Genomic DNA, 10,812 nt, shown 5'->3' on the forward strand with positions numbered 1-10,812 from the left:
ATAAAATCAATTTTTAAACCGAAAATATAATACAAACATAGCAATATTTGAAATAAAGTTTATTAAGTTCATAATCAAGTAAAATACTAAAGGCAAAATTAAAAGCAATGCTATGGGTACAAGATGTTTAAAATTAGACGTGGCATATTCATGTTGCTTAAAAAATTAAGAACAAATTTGAGTGTCGCTGGACACGAATTTGCGTGTTGGGGTGGTTTTCAGACATATGGTGATTGATGTGAAAGCTGGACGTGAATCTTGAGTGTTTGGGGTGGGTTTCCTTGTAATTTTCACTGATTCATCTCGTTCGACATCAAGAAAGTTGGGTTCAACTCCAGCTCTTGCAGAAACTTAAGTTCATAAAAAAAGGTGAAAAGATCAAGAAACTAGTTTGACTTTGCTTTTGGTGAGAAGATCAGAAAATGTGAGCTTGCATCTAGTTGCAGGCAAACATGTTCGTCTATCTCCTTCATTTTTCAAATGCTCAAAGAATCTGGGGTTGCAGATTAGTTTGCACTTTGCGGCGTAAGTCCCGACTCATCTCTTTAATTCAAAAATTTTTCTAATGGGTAGGGCCAAATAAGTTTACAATCAAAATATACCTTGTAAACCCCTTTTCGGCTTTCCCCCTCTCCTGCTTTGTTTATATATATATATATATATATTGTAAACAAAATTCTTAGCTCAGGTGACTTAAATTGATGTTGAAAAAAAATAAAAAAATAGAATGTTTAGTATAAAAAAATGAAAAGAAAATTTATTTTGTTGTAATTTTTTAATTTGAATAATAGGAAAAAGTAAATTATGTGATATAAAACATGAAAATGTAAGAATATTTTGATTTTGGTTTTTTTGAGAATATAAAGTATTAATAGTGTTGAAGGGAGAGAAGTGGGTTGCCATAAAGTTCTTATTAGCTTATTTGTAGTTTGATCTATGACCCGTCATACTAAGTGTGCGTGTTTTAATTGTGATTTTACACTCGAACTAGAAAACGAACATCCATCCGTAATTTGGGTTGGCTTCCACAAACTCCCAATCAATATATAGGGGCGGGAAAATTCGTAGCGATTTCCACGGTTTTGACTGTTGACAAGCTATGGTGTTGATGTGGTTAATTAAGCAACATATCTAAGATAAATAGATAATGAGAGCATTCTTCTAAATTGAACTTTGGGTTGGCGTTTACCAGAGCCGTCTGACTAGTGTATATAGATCAGTTTGCAACCAAGTTTGACTGGTCAATTTAACTTGCAACCTTTTTACGCAATATTAAAGAAATTTGATAATTAAGGGGAGAAATGACCCTATTCACACAATTCATCTTTTGCTTTTTGTCTGATATGGGCCTTGTTTAACAAACAAGGCGAATATTCGTAAATACTATTTATTTTATTTTTTAAAAAAAATTAACATAAAAATATTCTCATTTTTATATCATTTCATTTATTTATTATGTTACATCATTTACTTTTTATTACTATTTAAATAAAAAAACACAACTCAAAAAAAAATTATTTTTTAATACAACTTTTTTATTTTTCTATACTAACTGTTATACTCATTTTTCCAAACATGACTAGATCGAGGAGTGTTATTTGCCAAATACACTCCTAAAGTCATTGTGAGTCCGGTTTATAAACCATCTCTTATATTCAGCTCTATTGTTATTTCTCCCATTATCTTTTATCTATCCTGTGTAGGATGAATTAATGCATGTTTGTTGAATACGGGATGATTAACTTGGTAGAATGGTAGTAAATTAATTATCTTTTTTACTGGTTCAAGGCTAGAAGCCTAGAACCTCATTAATTCAACCCATATTAGTTAAACGGAAAAAAGCCTAATCCAAGAGAGTGAAAAGTGAGAAGAGAAGAGAGCATAGCATACCTTTCATTTGAATCGGACATGTATCATTAGATTGCCATTGGTCACGGCAATAGCAGACAAACGCCCCCGTGGAGTTAGAACCACCGCATACCCCACCTGAATCCTCACACCCCCTACAGAGAATCCCCAATCCATTGCTGTATTCCACCTCAAAACCTTGAACCATTGCTTTCTCAACTGCCGGGCCTCCACCCTGAGGGTCGTCAAGAAGAGCAATAGCACTAGTATTCCGGAGAATCGGAACCTGGATATTGTTGTCGCAATCCCTTCTAAGTCGTGCATGTAATTGGACGCCCAATGGCGATTCGTTTTCCAGGTAATAAGCATTAAATTTCCCATCAGGAGCTCCTTGGCTGCAATTAAATTTATTTCGTAGTGCAGGTATGTTGTTGTCTTGAACATGAGGGCAGCCGTAGAGTAAAGTTAAGTTTTGATCGGTTGAAGCGTAATGAAACAAAGTGTAATTCAAGGTTGTGTTTCTCAACTCTGGAGGTGGAGAACAAGGACCATCCAAGAGGTCCAACCTTGAAATGGTAAAGCTTGGATAAGATGAGTTGATGTTTAGCACGCGGAAGTCTAGACCTTCAAATCTCATAACCGGGTACTCATCATCAGTTTCGTGGCAACTGAGCCCATGCCCTGGATGACCGCAATATTCAGGTCGGCCGCCGCCCCAGAAAGGGAACGAAATGTTGACGCTTCCACAGGCATATGTACTGTTGCACACCACAAAAGGATCATCTTCGTCGCAGTAAGACGGCGATAGTATTGTTAAGAAGAAGGAGAGGAATAGGATGATGATGATGGTAGAAAGAGAGAGATGGAAATCCATTGTTTAGAAGATCAAGTGATCAGAGATGGGTTTGGAATTGGAGGAAATGTAATATATGTTGAATGGTGTGAGAGATGGGCTACGGGTTTTGTCACATTACCAATTTACATGCTGACCATTAGTTTTAACTGACTGAGGAAGGTGACATTGACTTGGACCGTAAGTCCCCCTCTAGAAAGTTCGCAATAAAATGGCCGAAGGTGAGGTTACGAAAAACGCACTAGAGTCCAAATCAAGGAATTTTCCCCTTTTGAATTTTTTATTTTAATGTTAATAAAAAATGATTTATGTGATTTAAATTTTTTTTTTTTTAAAGAGAAATGTGAAAAAGCTGATTTGGTAATAAAAAAAAAAACTTTTTTTTAAAAAAAGGAAAAGAAAAAAAGAAGAAGATATTGGCTTCTTTCTTTTGGAGAAATAAAAAGATGAAAGAGGAATGTTTTGCCAAATACACAAACATCTATGATTTTTAATACTATGTTAAATTATTATTTGTTACAAAAGTTTAAGTTAATAAGAAGGAATAAATTTAATCGCTTAATCATTACTTTAACATCATTTCTCATGTGTAAGCTTAAACTTTCATTTAATAGGTGATTGGCTCAACACATCAAATATTTTAATTAAATCGAGGTGAATGATGGAGTTAAATACTAAATTTTTGAACTCGAAACCTTTAGTTATGAAAAAAAAAAAAATATTGAAATGAAAATAAAATAAAGACAAATGATTTTTACGTGGAACATTTAATTAAAATAGTGGGTAAGTTTTACGGAGTCAAGGTTCGATCCAAAATTTTTGAATTTGATATCATGTTAAATTACTACTTTCAAAAAAAAAAAAAAAAATTACTATTTATCCCAAAATGTTAATAAATAATGATTTAGGGTAATGATATAGCGTGTATCATTGTACAATGATGCACGCCAAGCATAAATTTTTTTTTTTTAATTTAAAATAATAAAATAATAATAAAAAAAAGGAAATTTACACCCAGCGTGCATCATTGTTGGTGCACGCGGAGCGTGCAGTATATCACTACCTAATGATTTAACATTTTTATTAAAATGGCAAGGGTCAATGGTCATGGCACATTTTAATTATTATTATTTTTAATATATATAATATATTATAAAATCGGTTATTGTATACTCAATTATTATCTGCTTGGAGAATTACTACACTTACAAACACCCTTTACAAACAAACCTTACAAACTGACGTGGTAAAGGAAAAAGACAAAACAATTTTGGGACCAGCTGCCCGTGAGAGACCAACTGGGTCGCGGGCAGACCCACGCCTGGGTCTGGGTCTGGAAATGGCTTACCTACATAAGAAAATCCTTCACACAAGAAATGAAAGTTTCTACTCAGAAACAACAGCAATGAAGCTTTGATGGAGAACAAAAAAGCAAACGTAGTTGTGTTACAACAGTGGCTGCCCTCATCATTCTCATCATAGTTTCTCGTGTCTTTCTCGAGCTGTCCAAGGAGCTTCCGCAACCGTTTTCAAAGGGATCCTAAACGACGGCACTGCAGTTGCTGTGAAAAGGATTAACAATGGAGAGGAGCGCGGGGAGAAGGAGTTCAGATCAGAAGTTGCAGCTTCTTGGCTATTGTTGCTGTCCTGGGATGCCTAGGCTTCGTGTTTATGAGTTCATCCCAAATGGGTCATTGGATTGTTGGATTTTCCCAAGAAGGGAACCCCAGAACCGGGGTGGTGGGTGCTTGTCGTGTGAGTCAAGGTACAGAGTTGCCATTGATGTTGCTAAAGCACTGTCTTACCTCCACCATGATTGCCGGTCAAGGGTCTTGCACCTTGATGTGAAGCCAGAAAATATACTTCTGGATGTGAATTACAGAGCAATTGTGGCAGATTTCGGCCTCTCGAAGCAGGTTGTGGCCAGGCCCGCGTGGGTCTGGTCTACCATTTATCCACGCGGCCCAATTCCCTTGCAAGCCGATCACCCCTTCGACCCATATTATTCTAATCCTACCCATTTTACTAGTCAGTCCAGGCCTGCCTAGAGGAGTTTAAAAAAGAAAACATGAGAGCACTCTTAACTCGATCATGCAAGCAAATTTGCAGTCGATTTTCACAAAAAACCAATCTCTTGAGAAACTATTTGCTTTATAAACCTTTTACTTTAAAAAAAAAATAAAAAATCTTGAGAAAATCCCAAAAAAAAATTTTGACGTAGTGAAAATCACCACATCAAAATTTTTTTTTTTTTTATGTTCCAGTTTTACCACGTCAAATAAAACTGGAACATCAAAAAAAATTTTTGACGTTCCAGTTTCGGACACGTCAAAAATTTCTAACGTATTAAAATTGACACATCAAAAACTTGAATTTTTTGACCCTCGCCTTTGTAACTGTTGAGACATGTCAGAAATCAATAGTAAAAAAAAAAAAAAAAAAAAAAACTGAATTTTGTAGTGCAAAGAGAAAACGCTTAAATGTTTTAGTCAGCTTTAAGGATAAATTGTTGATAGTTGTGTTGAAGAGCTAATTTTGCAGCAAAGAGAGCTGCAAGTGCTTCACCATCATTTACGTACGTCACAAGCAAGACTTTGGCTTCAGTGAAGAGAATGAACCCAGCAGAGGAAGTAGCTATTGCTGCTAAGGCTGAGAGAGAATTTCTAATGCTCTCATCAAAGTTTACCTAATTTGATTTAGGGGGAATTGTTTTGAGAGAAGCAGAACATTGGGGGATCGAGGAGTTGTTATGGATGACTGAGTTTTTAGTCTGCCAAATTTCGGTCAAGAATAAGGGAAGCAAAAAGTTGGAAGTGGTGTTTGCAATTGGCCTCTATGTTGAGTGAAAAATAAGGTCTAATAATAAATTTAATCCAATCAATTATAGAAAATCCTCAAAACTCAAAGTGTCCAAAGACCAATGGGATATCCAATCCTTCTCGAGATGGGGGGGTTTGGGTAGGAGGAGTGTATGAGGTTTTAAGTGAAGAAAATGGATCCAAAAAAGAAAGCTAAGAAGAAAATTATACATAAAAAAACAAAAGAAAGCATAAATAAACGTATTTCTTCCAAAAAAAAGAGGAGAAAAGAGATGGTGTTCTCCCTTTTCCTCTCCCAAAAAACAGACCCACCAGGCCAATAGATAGAGTCGAGTGGATTTGTGAGTTCAGAGTGACGTGGAATTATTCCTCAAAAAAAATGCCTTTGGTATATCCCATTTGGATGATGCCATTGGCCTTTAGAAGTGATGGAGAAACATTGAAGTCCAACCAACCCAACCCAGAGTTGGGGTCTATATTCCAACTTCATCAACTCAACATACGCCATCCAATCTCCTTTTTCTCTTTTGTTTTCCTCTTTTTGTGTCCCATTTTTGTTTCATGACTTGACCTTAAATTCTGCCTAAAGCAGGGCATCAAACCTCTTGCTCCTTGCCACCCAAATAATTGGCCCCCCTACTCTGAGCATTTCCGATAAAAGTAGGCAAAATAGCCACTGAAAAGTATAAATTTTTATCTTAACTATTTTATATATATATATATATATATATATACTCCAATAGATTCTTTATTTTCTTTAAAAATTATTTTGTGTGGGAGAGACTAAAAAAAAAAAAAAAAAAAGAGGAGGAGAGAGATAGAGTAAAAGAAAGAAAGTGAGAGAGAAAAAAAAAAAGAAAAAAGAAAAGAAAAAAAGAAAATGTTTATAGTGTGAATAGTGTTCTAAATTAAATTAAAAATTAAAAATAAATAAATAAATAAATAATAAAAGTTAAATTGCATATTCTGCTAGAAATGAAAAGGCATCCATAATAGTTAGATTTTATTATTATTAGAGATTTAACTATTCTTTAAGAGATGCTCTGAGTATGACCTTGCAGTACTTAAAAGTGCATTTAGTCTTGCGATTTCGCATATTAAACATATATTTTTACATAAAATCTTAAAAATTGTCTATTTTAAGTGTAATTTTTTTTATAAAAATAGCGGTTTGAATGCAAATGGTTATATTTTTCAGATGCACAATTTCAAAATCCGAATAACGATTTTACCAATGTTTAACTTAATTTTAAAATCGTTATTTTTTAAAATTATATATTTTGAAACTACTAAACGAAAATACTTCAACTTGGGTTACTAAAAAAATACTATAAAGTTTTAATGGATTTTCTTAAATCAAATCAAATTATTAACTTTACTACTGCTAAAGCAAATCCCTTCAACTTTGTTAGTGAATATTCCAAAGAGATCTTATAGATATCTTAAATTTTTAATATAAAAGTAAAAGCAAACGAATGTTTTATATGTAAGCTGTACTTGTCACAGACACCCACAACCAACAAAACAAATCAATAAAACAATGCCGGTATGGATCAGCTGCTACACTAAATTTTGGTACTGATAAGCTAAAATTGAGTGTGTTCCATTAGAAAAAATAAATTAGGGGTAATTACTTTTTTTCTCCATTAATTACAATGCATTGTCATTTTATCTCCATGATCTGACAACCCTACTGTCGGACATCATCAAACTACCATTATGTGCACAAAATCCCCATTCCTTCAGTCAAATGTATTATTTCAGACGGTCAAAATGACAATGCGTTGTAGTTCATGAGGGCAAAGTGACAATGTGTTATAGTTCATAGAGTAAAGTGACAATGCATTGTAGTTCATGTGGGCAAAGTGACTGGTTGACCGTCTGAGTTAACACATTTGACTGACAGAAATGAGGTTTTGGGCACAAAATGGTAGTTTGATGAGGTCGGACAATAGGGTTGTAAGTTCATGGGGGTAAAGTAACAATACATTGTAGTTGATAAGAAAAAAAGTAACTACCCCAATAAATTAAAAATTAAAAAAAAAAAAAAAAAAAATGCACACAACTAACCAACATAATTAATTGAACCAACAAAAGTAGGTTTGAATGCTACCAAGGTTGACGAAATTATAATATGTTTAAATAATATGCAAAATAAAGAGGCCGACAATTCAATTAGATTTCAGTATAATCTTTTAGGTACATAGTACCAAAATAATGCAATTGAAAAATGTTTACAGCGACGTCGTTTAAACAATTGCTTCAACTCAAATTGAATATTAATTTCTACCTAGGATCGAAAAAGTCCAAAGAGAAACGATCCATTTCACCCATTGAAAAATGAACAATCTACAATTGACTTTCAATCTTTAAGCAACGGTTCAACTACTACTACTTCTCTAAACCATCAATTGTTTTAATTTACTCCTCAGGCTTATAATTAAATCATTGCAACGCAACTTTTACCATTAAAAAAATCAAAAAAAGGGAACGAATTAAAAGGACATTCATGTAAAAAACAAGTGTATAAACTCAAACTATTACAGTTAATATTCTAACAATTACAGACTACATTGTCCCTTGATGGTTGTTAAATATATATATTTTTTTTCATATTACATTGATACTAAAATATTCTCCATTTAGGTTTGATTGTAATAAAATCTTAGAGATTTGATACCATATTTTGTATTCTCCCACCTAACATAGTTTTCATAAATAGGGAGACCTTTCTACTATAAACATCATTCAAGTAAAGTTGATGAGAGTACAATGTGTTAAAAATAATAAGGATAAAACAGAAATCGAAATGCTCCTTAGGTGTGTTATAATGTTGTTTTCCTTAAGAAATTATTTGCCTCACTAGACTTAGTATGCAAAGGATTACAACAAATATTTTTTCAAGATACAATGGATCCCATAAATCCTCTATTGTTTAGTTGCATTTTGCACAAACCAAACTAAACCTAAACGCCCTCAGATTTTCTATTATAGCAAGAGATAAAGACTAGAATTTAAAATATAGAAGGTGTTTGAGAGGAAACAGAAGAAGAGAGAATTTTATGTGTTGATGTGTTGAAAACTAGATTGCATTGAACTATTTGTAATTTTGTAGTGTTAAAGGTAGCAGTTATTTATGTATGTTCACTAACATCACTTAATTTCGAAATTAATAGTAAATCCAATAGTCATATAACGTTAATCCAATAGTCATAAACTACTAACTAACATTAGCAAATCTTATTTTAACGGTCATTATATTTGATCATCACATTTCAACAAACACTTAATTTTGACCGTTACAGTAAAATACTATCAAAGATGATTTAATTATAACCGTTAAATCGTAATTGTCAGTAACGATCACTTAATCTTAATTGTTAGATTAAGCTCAATTTGATCTCATAATTAACTTTACTAATGGTCCAGTAAATCCTACCATATGTTTCATTTACCTTAAAAAAAAAAAAAAAAAAAAGGCTAAATACTAAATACCTCCTGAGGTTTAGTTGCTTTATTTTTTCTTCCTTAGGGTTTGATTTTTATCACAGGAGGTCCTTGTGGTTTTGATAATAGACCAAATTAATCCTCTGTCAGTTGACCGTTGGTTGACTTAACGAAACTCCACATGAACCAATCAAATGTTGACACGTGGCACATACTTCTTTTTAAAAAAATTAAAATGTACCTTTTTTTAAAAAAAAAAAAAAAAAATTGGAGGTGGCCTGGCCACCCCCTTGGCTCCAAGAGGGTGGCTCGCCCAAGGGGGTGGCCAAAACCACCCTTAGTGGGTACTGGGGGTGGCTGCCCCCATGGAGCCTAGGGGGTGGCCGAAACCACCCCTAACCACCATTGAGGGTGGTTTCGGCCACCCCCTAGGTTCCGTGGGGGCGATCGACCCACTGGGGGTAGCTCGGCCAACCCCTTGGGCACCAAGGGGGTGGCTCCCTTGGAGCCAAGGGGGTGGCCAAAACCACCCCCAATCACCATTGGGGGTGGTTTCGGTCACCCCCAATTTTTTTAAAAAAAATTAAAAAAAAATACGTTTTTTTTTTAAAATTTAAGTCGGTGCCACGTGTCAACATTTGATTGGTCCACGTTTCTGTTAAGTCAACTAATGATCAACTGACAGAATGATTAATTTGGTCTATTACCAAAACCACAAAGACCTCTTGTGATAAAAATCAAACCCTATGAGAGAAAAAATAAAGCAACTAAACCCCAGGGGGTATTTAGTATTTAACCAAAAAAAAAACTATGGTTCAAATCAAACCACTATATTGAAAAATCATGACCATTCAAAAATGAATGGTCATGATCGTTCTGAGCTTTGATGCCAAGTGCCAAGTGCGCTATCAAGACACCACTAGAGCCGTACAGCTCACTACCACGCAAACGCACATATGTGCACTTGGTGCTTCACACCATAGTAGACTATACACATAAATGCATACACCCAAGCATTACTTTAAAGAAAATGCTTAATGATCTCTACAAAGGATCAATCATTAAAGGCCAAAAACCCTACGAATCAATCATCCCTTTAACATGATGAAACACATCGTGTCTGATTTCAATTTTAAGGTTTTTTTGAAGTCTTAGTTCAGCTGTAACGTCTATTTATTTATCATTAACCTTCACCAAACATTGTTGTACGAATTTTAAGGTACTGAGAGGCTGCCATGATGAAGAGAGACTCGTTGTTTTGTCAATTTGAAATTGTATTCAAGAATTGCTAAACCACACAGTTATTGTGATGATTAGTTATTGCATTCTCTATCATTTTATTGTTTTTCCCCCCTAGGTCTGTATAGTGTTGTTCGTTTTCATGGATGTTTAGTCGTTGGTTCAGGTTGGTTGATTGTTTTAGAGATCATAGAAAGGTTGTTGACGTTATGTTGATCATTTAGACCGTAGATGTTGTTTGGTTTGAACCCTATAATTTCTAGAGACCGTAAAAGTCATCTTAGGGTTTGGTAGAGCTGTCTTAGGGTTTGGAAATGTTCTGGACGCATTAAGAAGTGTTTCTGCCAGCCCAGGATCGATCCTTCTCAGCCCATGATCGATCCTCCCTCAAAAAGAACGATTCCAAGTGGTTCTAGCACCCTATTTTGTCAGTTCTTAGGTCATTGGTTAGTGTTTTTGGTCCGGGAGAGTTGGCTAACACTAGGGTTTTTGCAGATAACTATCCTGGTGAGTTTGAGGCTAGTGTTGAGGACTTTTCCTATGACTCGATCTAGTGATGAAAATCACGTGGATATTGTTATCTGTTTGACATTCTTTTTAACATAC

The sequence above is a fragment of the Corylus avellana genome, chromosome ca6 (assembly GCF_901000735.1).
Source record: "Corylus avellana chromosome ca6, CavTom2PMs-1.0".
Classification (NCBI taxonomy): domain Eukaryota; kingdom Viridiplantae; phylum Streptophyta; class Magnoliopsida; order Fagales; family Betulaceae; genus Corylus; species Corylus avellana.